The 9,663-nt window shown below is 40.5% G+C and overlaps 1 protein-coding gene across 2 annotated transcripts in view; it reads left to right on the forward strand.

The window, feature by feature from the left end:
- Nucleotides 1-239: 239 nt before the first annotated feature.
- CHES-1-like (Checkpoint suppressor 1-like) overlaps nucleotides 240-9,663 on the forward strand; it is an 18,284-nt gene continuing 8,860 nt past the window's right edge. The window contains exon 1 of one of the 2 annotated variants that reach the window (XM_002055115.4): nucleotides 240-717. The gene's annotated coding sequence lies outside the window, so the exon portion shown is untranslated. Of the gene's footprint in view, nucleotides 718-6,523; nucleotides 6,691-9,663 lie in introns of those variants that run through there. The other variant, XM_032439660.2, reaches the window with a different exon arrangement.

Genomic DNA, 9,663 nt, shown 5'->3' on the forward strand with positions numbered 1-9,663 from the left:
AAAATGGCAAATTAAACATACAAAAAATTACATACAAATTTTAATTAAAATATAACAATAAATTGTTGTGTTATTTTGTACATCAAAATGTTCAATGTGAACACCGAATTGTCCCATTGTGCGTCGTAGGCGCTGCGGTGCGCTGCGCTGCGTTTGCCGCCTTGGACCTCTCGTTTTGTGTTGTTTCGTTTCGTTTTTCGCTTCGTTGTCGTCTCAGTCGAAGTTCTCTCAATCTCATTCATTTTGCATTGTGCCTTTCAGCGCAACGGACGTGCGGTGTCGAGACAACACTAATAAAGTAACTTAAAACAAATATCTAAATAATAGTAAACACAAACTTTACTGCAATTTCATTAAAAGTAAATGCTGATGACTTTGATTTAAGAGAATGTGCAGTTATAAAAGCAAAACATATTTTGCCTAGTTGTTTTTTTTTTTTTTTTTCCGTTTTGTTTGCTTCGGCTTTCGCTGTCTTTGGCACATTTTGGCGGCGCGCTCGTGTGCGCTGTGTTTATTAATTGCTCGATACAACTTTCAAGAAGAAGAACAACAAACAAAAAGTGCGTAATAAAGGTTTGCAAGTGCCGCCCCCCTTCCAACACATCAGCAAAAAGGAAGTAAAGAGCAGGAGATTAAGCGTAAGAGAGCAAGCGACGGCAGCGTTGCAGCGGGAGAGCCGGACAGCGAAGCTGGCACTGACAATAACAACAACAAAATGTGAGTGCAAAAACAAAACAATAAATAAAATAAACGTAGCTAAATTCAATTTCATGAGCAACAGCGCCAATAACAACATGGTGTCTACATTGTCTGTAAATGTTGTATGTATGTATGTGTGTGTGAGTGTAAATACAAAAGTTGATCACACCAACAACCAAAAAAAAAGAACGTATGCTGCATAGGCAGAGTGCGGGCAGAGATGTCGCGACCCCCGCGTCTCTTTGCGGCTTGTTATTGTTGTTGTAGTTTTGACGCCCCCTGCTGCAGTAGCCCGCAGCAGACGTGCACGCGGCGTCGCTGCCGGCGCATAGTCAGCAACAATTGAAATTGAAATGCAACTGCAAACGATCAGCGCTTGTGGGTCGGTGTGGTGTAAGGGGCGGGCAGCAGGCGGCAGCGATTATTGTCGCCCGCATTTATACGTACATATACTACGTATTGATACAGTGTCGTCCGACACAATGATGCTCCTGTCTAAAATGGCGAGAGAGCTACGCTGAAATCTATGGCTTATTTGTGCCGCCTTTGTGATAATTTATTTGCTGCGCATAACATTTTAGGAATATTTTTCTTTTACACACTAATGAGCACATGGCGTGCCTGTGACAGAGGTGGTAAAAAAAATGTGCTTACGCATTGCATGTGTGTGTGTGTGCATTTACTGTTGGGTCATTTGTGAAAATTTAATATACATATGTTTGATTTATTCCCATCATATTCGCATGCTAACCAAACAGCAATTGTTTAGATACTGTGCATATTGATTTACAATTGATTTGCATTCAAGTTCAGAGCTAAACAATTTACAGTGGCATCCCAAACGTCTTCGGTTTCAGTTTGTTGTTGCCGTTACGCGCTCACATTTAGGAAGTGGGGAGTGAGTGAGTGAGTGAGAGAGAGAGTGAGTGAGAGAGGGGCAGTGGCCGCTCTCAACAATGTCTGCGTCAGCAGGAAAATAGAAACAGAGCGACGGCGCTGCGACGTCGGCGTCTGCGTTGGCGTCCCATGACGACGTCGTTGCTTGTGCTTTGCAAACTGTTTGGTTGTTTGTTATTGTTATTGTTGTTGTTTTTGCGATCAGCCTTTTATGGATTTGCAATGTTATTACACTCTGCTCTCAGCTCTGTTGTTTTTCGACGCATACTGAATCAGTGTGAGTGTGTGTGTGTGTGAGCATGAGCACGACAAAAAGAAAGAGAGAGAGAGAGAGAGAGATCACGGAGAGTCGTTATTGTATTGTTGTGACGCTTTGACGTCGGCGCTTGAATTTTTTGATAAAACGTCGAGTCGTGAGCAAAAGCGACCTCGTCATTGTCTGGCTTTTGCCTGAGGATCGAAGCTGCGCTCGTAAGCTTCAAATGGCAGCAAGAACAAGAGCAACTTTTTGTGCAATTACCAGGTACAAAAACAACAACAATCGACAGCCAAAGAGATTATGCAACCTAAAGAGAACTTAAGCTCTCTGTGCGTGTGCTGTCGATTTCGGACTTAAAAATCAATTGTAAATTTCTTCAACGCCCCCATTAAAAACTAATTGAATACATATAAAAACACACACGCACACGCACAAGCAAGCCACAATATTTTTGACATGACGTCTGCGAATGAAGTGAGAGAGAGAGAGTGAAAATGAGCATCGCACGCATAGGTGCCCACCCACTCAGCACCCAACTAACGGCGACATACTCGTGCTCTCGCTTTTTGTTGACGCTTTGACTTTGCACCTCACACGAAATGCGTGCGTGTGCGTGTGCGTTTGGCTTGCTGTTGGTGTTGGTATTGGTGTCTCTGTGCTTTTTTTGAGAACCTTGGCAGAGGGAAGCAAAAGGCAGAGGAACCAACGTTGACGCCGTCGCCGACGCCGCCGCCGCATGTGGTCGCTGTTTGTTGATTACATAAAAAATGAAAATAATTATTTATGTATGTATGCATTTAGCTCGCACACTACATTCATGTATGTACATACATATATGTACATAAAATATGCATGTATTGGCTTATGTATATCTCTTAGTATGTAACTGTTTGTATATATACACACACACACACACACGCACAGCAGCAAAAAGAACTTTGTATTCTTAGCGCGATAAGATATACATACATACACACGTACAGCAACATATACAAATGCACATATGCATGCCTGTGTGTGTGTGTGTGTCGAGCAAAAACAATAACAAGAAGAACGATGCGCGCAAAATGCAAACAAAACTAAATATGAAAAAAAAAAAAGAAAAAAAGTTACAGAAGCAGCAGCGGCGACCGGCGACAACTTCTCGTGCGCTCTGTTATACAACAAAAGCAACAACAACTGTGAGACAGAAGAAATTTGACAACAAAGCGCATTAGCGAAAAAAAAAATCGAGTGCACATACCCTTTTTTGGTAAAGGCGACACAAATGTCGATAACAAACAAGAACGCATCAAATTTCATTTATAGGCCAAAAACTCAAATTCGATTGGCTTATTGCAATTACCAATTAAATTGAATATTTCTATGCTATTTTTCTTTTTAATTATTATTAATAAAAAAAATTTAAATCATGCTTTATTTTCAAACTAAGTTGAGCTCCAATTGTTAAAGTAATTCAATCTGCAAAAAAAAAAAAAAAAAAAATCAATGCTCCTAAAATATAAATTTAATTTCCCGCAGCTTATAATTCTGTACTATGCCTAGTTTATCTACGCATTTACCTCAACAGCAAAAATGGCTCGAAGTAAATGCGCAAGTTATCAAAATAGCTCTCGCTAAGCGCGTCACAATTCGTTGTGCGTAATTTGGTCACGTTGTTGTGGATGCTGCACCGTGTTGTGCGCACCACCTGCACATGTTTTGTAGGCATGCAGATGAGTTCATGAGAAATTTTATTTTTTTCCGCATGTGTAGCTTCTGCATCATGTTTAGACATGTGAATCAATTTCACATGGCCGGCTCCCCGCTGGCAAGTGCCTTATTTTTGGATCTGTCTCATGACGACTGTCGGCTTTGACGATTGTTATGCATATTTAAAGCTGTGGCCACACCGACAGCCTGTATAGTTTGCAGTTTTCCTCCCTCCATTGAAAAATAATTCGAATGTGCTAATTAACTGAAAACGTTTATCACGCTCTTTCGCTCTCGTGTGTATGCCAATTGGCTTGAGTTAGTCGATTGAAGAGCGCAGACAAAGGTACATTTAAAATGCTTTTAACCAAGAGAAAAAAAAAACTCAATTTCAATGTTGAAGGTTTCCAAATTGTTGCTAACCAAAAGAATAACACATAAACGCAATTTTCTTCGCAATAAAACTGTTGTGATTTGTAAGCTAAAATGATTTCAAACTTAAATTTATTTTACAAATAAATTTAAATTTAATTATTGTTCAGTTCATGCAAATCTACTGACAACTAATTGGTTTAGCTCGATAAACTTTTATTTTGATTATGAAATAAAATTGATTTTTCGTATAATTATTGTTCTTGCATAACTTTCTGACATCTATTGCATCATATTGTAAAAATATGTAAATTATATTTTTATAAATCTAATTGTGAAAATATCTCAAGCTGTAATTTCAAAAATACATTAATTTTTTTTTTTATTTTTGTTGGTGAAAAACATTTACTCTCTCCCTTTTGTGTACAGTTCTGCTTGGTCCGATATTAAACATTGATTTTTGTTCCTTGTGGATTTTCATTTCTAAGCTTTAATCGAGTTGCGTTAAAATGTCATTTAAAACTTGTGTCGGGTGCACAATTCAACTTTCTTACGGTTAAACAGGTTCTTTCGGTGAGGGGCGTGATCGTCTGCTCTGCTTTCCACTTCTTCAGCTGCGAGGCTGATCAAGGCTCAAAAGCTCTCGCGCTGCGCTCTCTCTCTCTCCCTCTCTCTCTCTCTCTTTTCGGACTTGTCTCTTATCAGCACAATTTGTTGTTGTTGTTTTTGTTGCTGCAAATGCCATTTTGTCTAATTTAGTAATATTCATTGTGGTTGACCCAATTTGTTGTTGTGCCAGCAAATTGCTTGGCCAAAAAGCAGACACACACGCACACACACACACACACACACACACGCGCGCGCACACATATGGCAAAGGTCTATTTTCAAATCAATTGAAATTGAAATTGCCCAAGAACTGTCACTTAACTCGTGTTGCGCTACTCTAAGGTGCAAGGGGGTGGCGGGGGGCAGTGCTGCACTCATTCTTTTTTTTTTTGGGGGGGCACCTGGCAACAGAGCAGCGACAAAAGCAAGGCGAATTCAAATTCAGCCAACGCAGCGCGCGCACTCTCACTTAAATGCCAAACCAACAACAACAACAACAACAACAATTACGATAACAACAAAGATGTGCTTATTTTTAGTTGACGATTTAGTTTGATGCGCTTTTTTTAGTTTTCGTCGCTGCTGCTGCGACTGCAGTCCCCCCGCTGACCCCTCTTCCATGGCCCTCAAAAAAGCCGGCAAAAGCTAATTTCGCTCTCGCTCTATAAAGAGCGTACTCACACACACACACGCACTCTCTCTCTCTCTCTCTCGCTCTCTCTTTGATTTCGTTGGCGTTGTTTTTGTGTTGTGCGTGAATAAAATAAAAGTATAATTTATTTTTAACAATAAAAAAAAAAAAAACAAAGACTGAAGAAGCAGCGCAGCAGCGGCACATAAGACAATGCCGTTTTTCAATTTTCCTTTCCGCCTGGCTAAAATTAAATATGCTAAATACAACAACAACAACAACAACAAGAACAATTAATGCTTACACTGCATTTAGAGCTTTTGCTGGCGCGCTGCTTGCGTTGTTGTTGTTGTTATTGTTACTGTTAGCTTTTTATAATTTTTGTTATTCGTAAGCTGTAAGCTTTTTGGCTTCTTGTATTTCCTTGTATTTCCTGCTGCGGCTGCTGTCGCCGTTGTTGGCGGTGGCGCTGTTTTGATGCGTTGGCAGCGCACGTGTTGACGTCGACGTCGACGTCGCAGTCGCAGTCGCATTTAGCACTCATCATTAAAAGTAAGTTAATTATTTATTAATTAACAAAGCAAATTTGCGTTAGTTCTTGCAATTCGGAATGCAAAACGCGAAGCTTTCAGAAATAAATAAAAACAACAATGTCTGCGTGTGTGTGTGTGTGCGTGTTTGTTTGTGTTTGACTGCGTCGATGCGTGTGTGCGTTTCTTTGTATTTATAAACACTTGTAATTAACGACAACAAAACGAGAGCAACCAAGTTTCATGCTGCTCTCTCCGTCTGCTCCCTTCACTCCTGCTCACGCTGCGCACTCTCTCAATTGAGTCACGCTTGTCTTAGGGCCTAACCCAAACAGCTGTTTGTTGTGCTGTTGTTGTTGTTGTTGTTGCTGTGATCCTTTGAGCAAAGCGCAACACAAATCGCGTGTAAAACGCGTCCATAAGGTCGACGCTAACGTCGCTCGTTTTGTTGTTGCTGCTCGGCTTTCAATAAATGGCAATGTCATGCGCCAACGCTCCCATACACACACACACATACACACACACACAACTGGCTCGCGCACACAAACACACCGACCAGGCGGCGGCACCAGCGACTATCTGTTATTGCGCTCTCCCACTCTCTCGCTCTCTCTCTCTCTCTTTGGCTGTCAAATCAAGCTTTCTTGTTGTTGTTTACGTCGCGCTTTTGACTTTGTGTGTTGCATGCCGGCTCTCTCATACATTGCAAACTTACGTGTCTTTGTTACGTTCGCTCGCGAGAGCATCTGTTCGTGGGCTTGTGTTTGTGTGCGGTTCGTTTCGGCATTTCATTTGCTGCCGCTGCCGCCGTTTCGCTTCATTCGTTTGTCTGCTCGCGTGCTTTACGGTTCGAATTGTGCGAAGCTTAAAAAAAATAAATAATCCAAATAAAAAAAGATTAACTTATAAGTAAAAAAAAATAAAAAATAAAACAGAAATTCAATAATTTTTTTTTGTGTGCCAAATGTTCATAAAACGTAGTGAGTTCTTCTAGTGCAAAGGTATGTGGATCATCTATGACAACAACAAACGTTGCTATACATATATGCTGATGTGTTTGTGTGTGTATGTGTATGCGTGTGTGCCTGTGCCTGTGCCTGTGTGTGTGTGTGTGCGTGTGTGTGCATATGAGTAGTCAAAGGAAGGTGAGCTTACAAAGAGACAGAGGCAGACCGCGAGCGCGCTCTCAAAGTGAGAGTCATGGATACGAAAAACAATAACAAAATATGCAATTGTTGCTGCTGTAATCGGTTTTGCATTTTCTTAGCAATTTTCTTTTCTTCTCACTATCGAAGCGTCCTAATCTGTGCCTCGATTTCATAATCTCATGCTAAAAAGAGACGAATTTCGAAAAGCGCCGTAATGTATAAAAATACATAGTAAAATAAGCAAAAACCACGTTGAAAAGTCAGCAGAGTAGTGTGTGTGTGTGTGAGCAATGGATGGAGTGAGAGAGAGAGCGAACAGAGCTGTCACTGTCGCTGTGTGCGTGTGTGTGAAAGAGTGAAAGCTCCGCTGAAAGAGAGCGAACAGCAGATTGGGTTTGTTTTAAGAGGTCTTACATGAAAATTGAATGAAGTGAATTTTGAATTTTTATTTTTAAATTTTGAATTTGGTTAAACAAAAAAAAAAAAATGTATATATATGTATGTAAAATAATTTCTATATATATATATATATTCAATACATATTCATTTTTCCAGAAGAACATGTTATTAAATTATTTACCAAAAATCTAAAATGTATGTTTAGCAACAACAATGAAAACAATAACATGATGACACGCATACTGACACACACACACACGCACACACACAGGCAAACAAAAACGTGAGAAGAACAAAAACATTTAAAGCGGCCTTGTCGCGTTTATCTGACGCTCAATTTCGCGCTCTCTCTCTCTCTCTTTCGTTTTCTCTCTTTGGCTCTTTATTTTATTTACTTAAATGTATTTTTTTTTCTATTAATTATTTGTTAATATTTTTCTTGATATTTTTGCACATTTTCTTTACTTTTCTGCCTGCCAGTTGCTTATCAGTTGCGTGTGTGTGTGTGTGCGAGAGAGTGTGAGTGTGTGTATTTTTCCCCCATTTCCTTTGCTTGCCTTCATGCGAGGCGTATACGTAATGCACAAATGTATGACCCGACTTGAAAGCATCCCAACACACACACACACAGACACAGACAGCAAGACATGCCTGGCTCATATACATACGTATTTGTATGTGTGTGTACGCACATGCATATACAGCCACACACACTCACACAAGCGTGCTGTATGCATGGGGGGGTTACGTATACGCCGGGTTGACGCCGTCAGCTTTTCGCTGCTTATTGTAGAAGCTCGAGAAAATTCTGAAATACATGTGTGTGTGTGTGTGTGTGTGTGTGTGTGAGCAAAACGTAAACACGTTTATTTACAAACTAAACAATTTAAAATATATATATATATTTATTATATATGTAAATTTTATTCAATGCAAATTTTTATGAAAACTTCCAATCAAACAAAACTATTGCATATTATTATTTTGTATTATTGATTCATTCGCAAGCAACATTTTTCTTTTTTTTTATTAATAATTTAAAACATTTTTGTTTATATTTCACGAGCAAGCACACGCACACACACACACATACACGCGCAAGTACAGGCCCCATAAAGATTGGGTGATTGGGTATGGGAGAGCGGGAGCGCATGTCATTGGACGCCGTCGCCGTCGCCATTAAAAAGCTCTCAAAAAATGCTTGGCCAGCTGTTGTTGTTGTGTTGTTGCGGCTCTGCCGGAAATATGCAAAGCTCGCTCTCGCTCTCTGCCTTACGCGCTCTCTCTCTTACGTTCTCTCTCATACGGTGTGTGTGCCGTCGTTGTTACGTGAATTGTTTTGCTATTTGTTATTATTTATAAAGAGAGCGATCGAAATGACAATAGATAAACAAGGAGGAACAGCAACAAAGTGTTGAGATCTCTCTCTCTCTCTCTCTCTCTCTCTCACGCTCTCTCTCTCTTTCTGGCACTCGCTTCTTATTATTATTAATATGTTTGATGTAAAAATGTGCTGTCATTGTGACAAACCCGCACCCGCACCCGTTGGCCCCCATAACCCCCTTTGCTCTCACTCTCATTTTACTATAATTATTATTTCATATTTAAATAGGAAGCAGCCCATTTAACGCATATTCCTCAATATATAAATTTTTTTTTTTTTTTTTCAACAGAGCAAACAAAAACAAGTGTTCTTGTTGTTTTTGTGGTCTTTACGTGATTAGCACGCGGTTAAAGTTGCTGCTGCCACTGCATATTACGTGTGTGTGAGTGTGTGTGTGTGTGTGCTTGTGTGTTTTCATATGAATCATCTACACAACTACAAAGCGCGTTTTATAAGCGACAGCAGGTACAGTTTAGCCAGCCAATCGTCTTTTACTGAAGGGGTCAGACTTTTAACGCCCACATTAGCAATAACAACAACAACCACAACAACAGCAGCTGCATAAAAGGCAGCATAGAAAGCGCCATTCAAAAGGTCCATAGGTCACACAGAAATCGGGCAGCGGACGGCGGACGGCGGACGGCGGACAGCGGACAGCGGGCTGCGCTGCAGCAGTTGACGTTTCTAGAACGAAAAACTGACAACTGACGCGACATGGACAGCACGGCTGCTGGTTGTCTCGTATGCTGCGAGAGGTGTGCAGACAGCGAGGCGTAAAAGCTTAATGAACTACAAGAACAACGGCTTAAAGCAGTAAGCTTCGCTCTCTGCATGCGAGCACTCTTGCATTGTCCGGACTCTCTTGAATTTCACTGAGCTCAGCCTGAAACTGCGCCGTTTGGTTTACGCTTGAAAAACAAACAAAACGCAACGTAAAAGCAGATTAACAACAGAAAAGAAACAGAGAGAGCGAGTGAGAGAGAGGGAGAGAGCGCGGCTAACAAAGCCAGTGAGCAATAAAGAAAAGAGAGAGGCATGGGAGA

Source organism: Drosophila virilis, chromosome X (genome assembly GCF_030788295.1).
Source record: "Drosophila virilis strain 15010-1051.87 chromosome X, Dvir_AGI_RSII-ME, whole genome shotgun sequence".
Lineage (NCBI taxonomy): Eukaryota > Metazoa > Arthropoda > Insecta > Diptera > Drosophilidae > Drosophila > Drosophila virilis.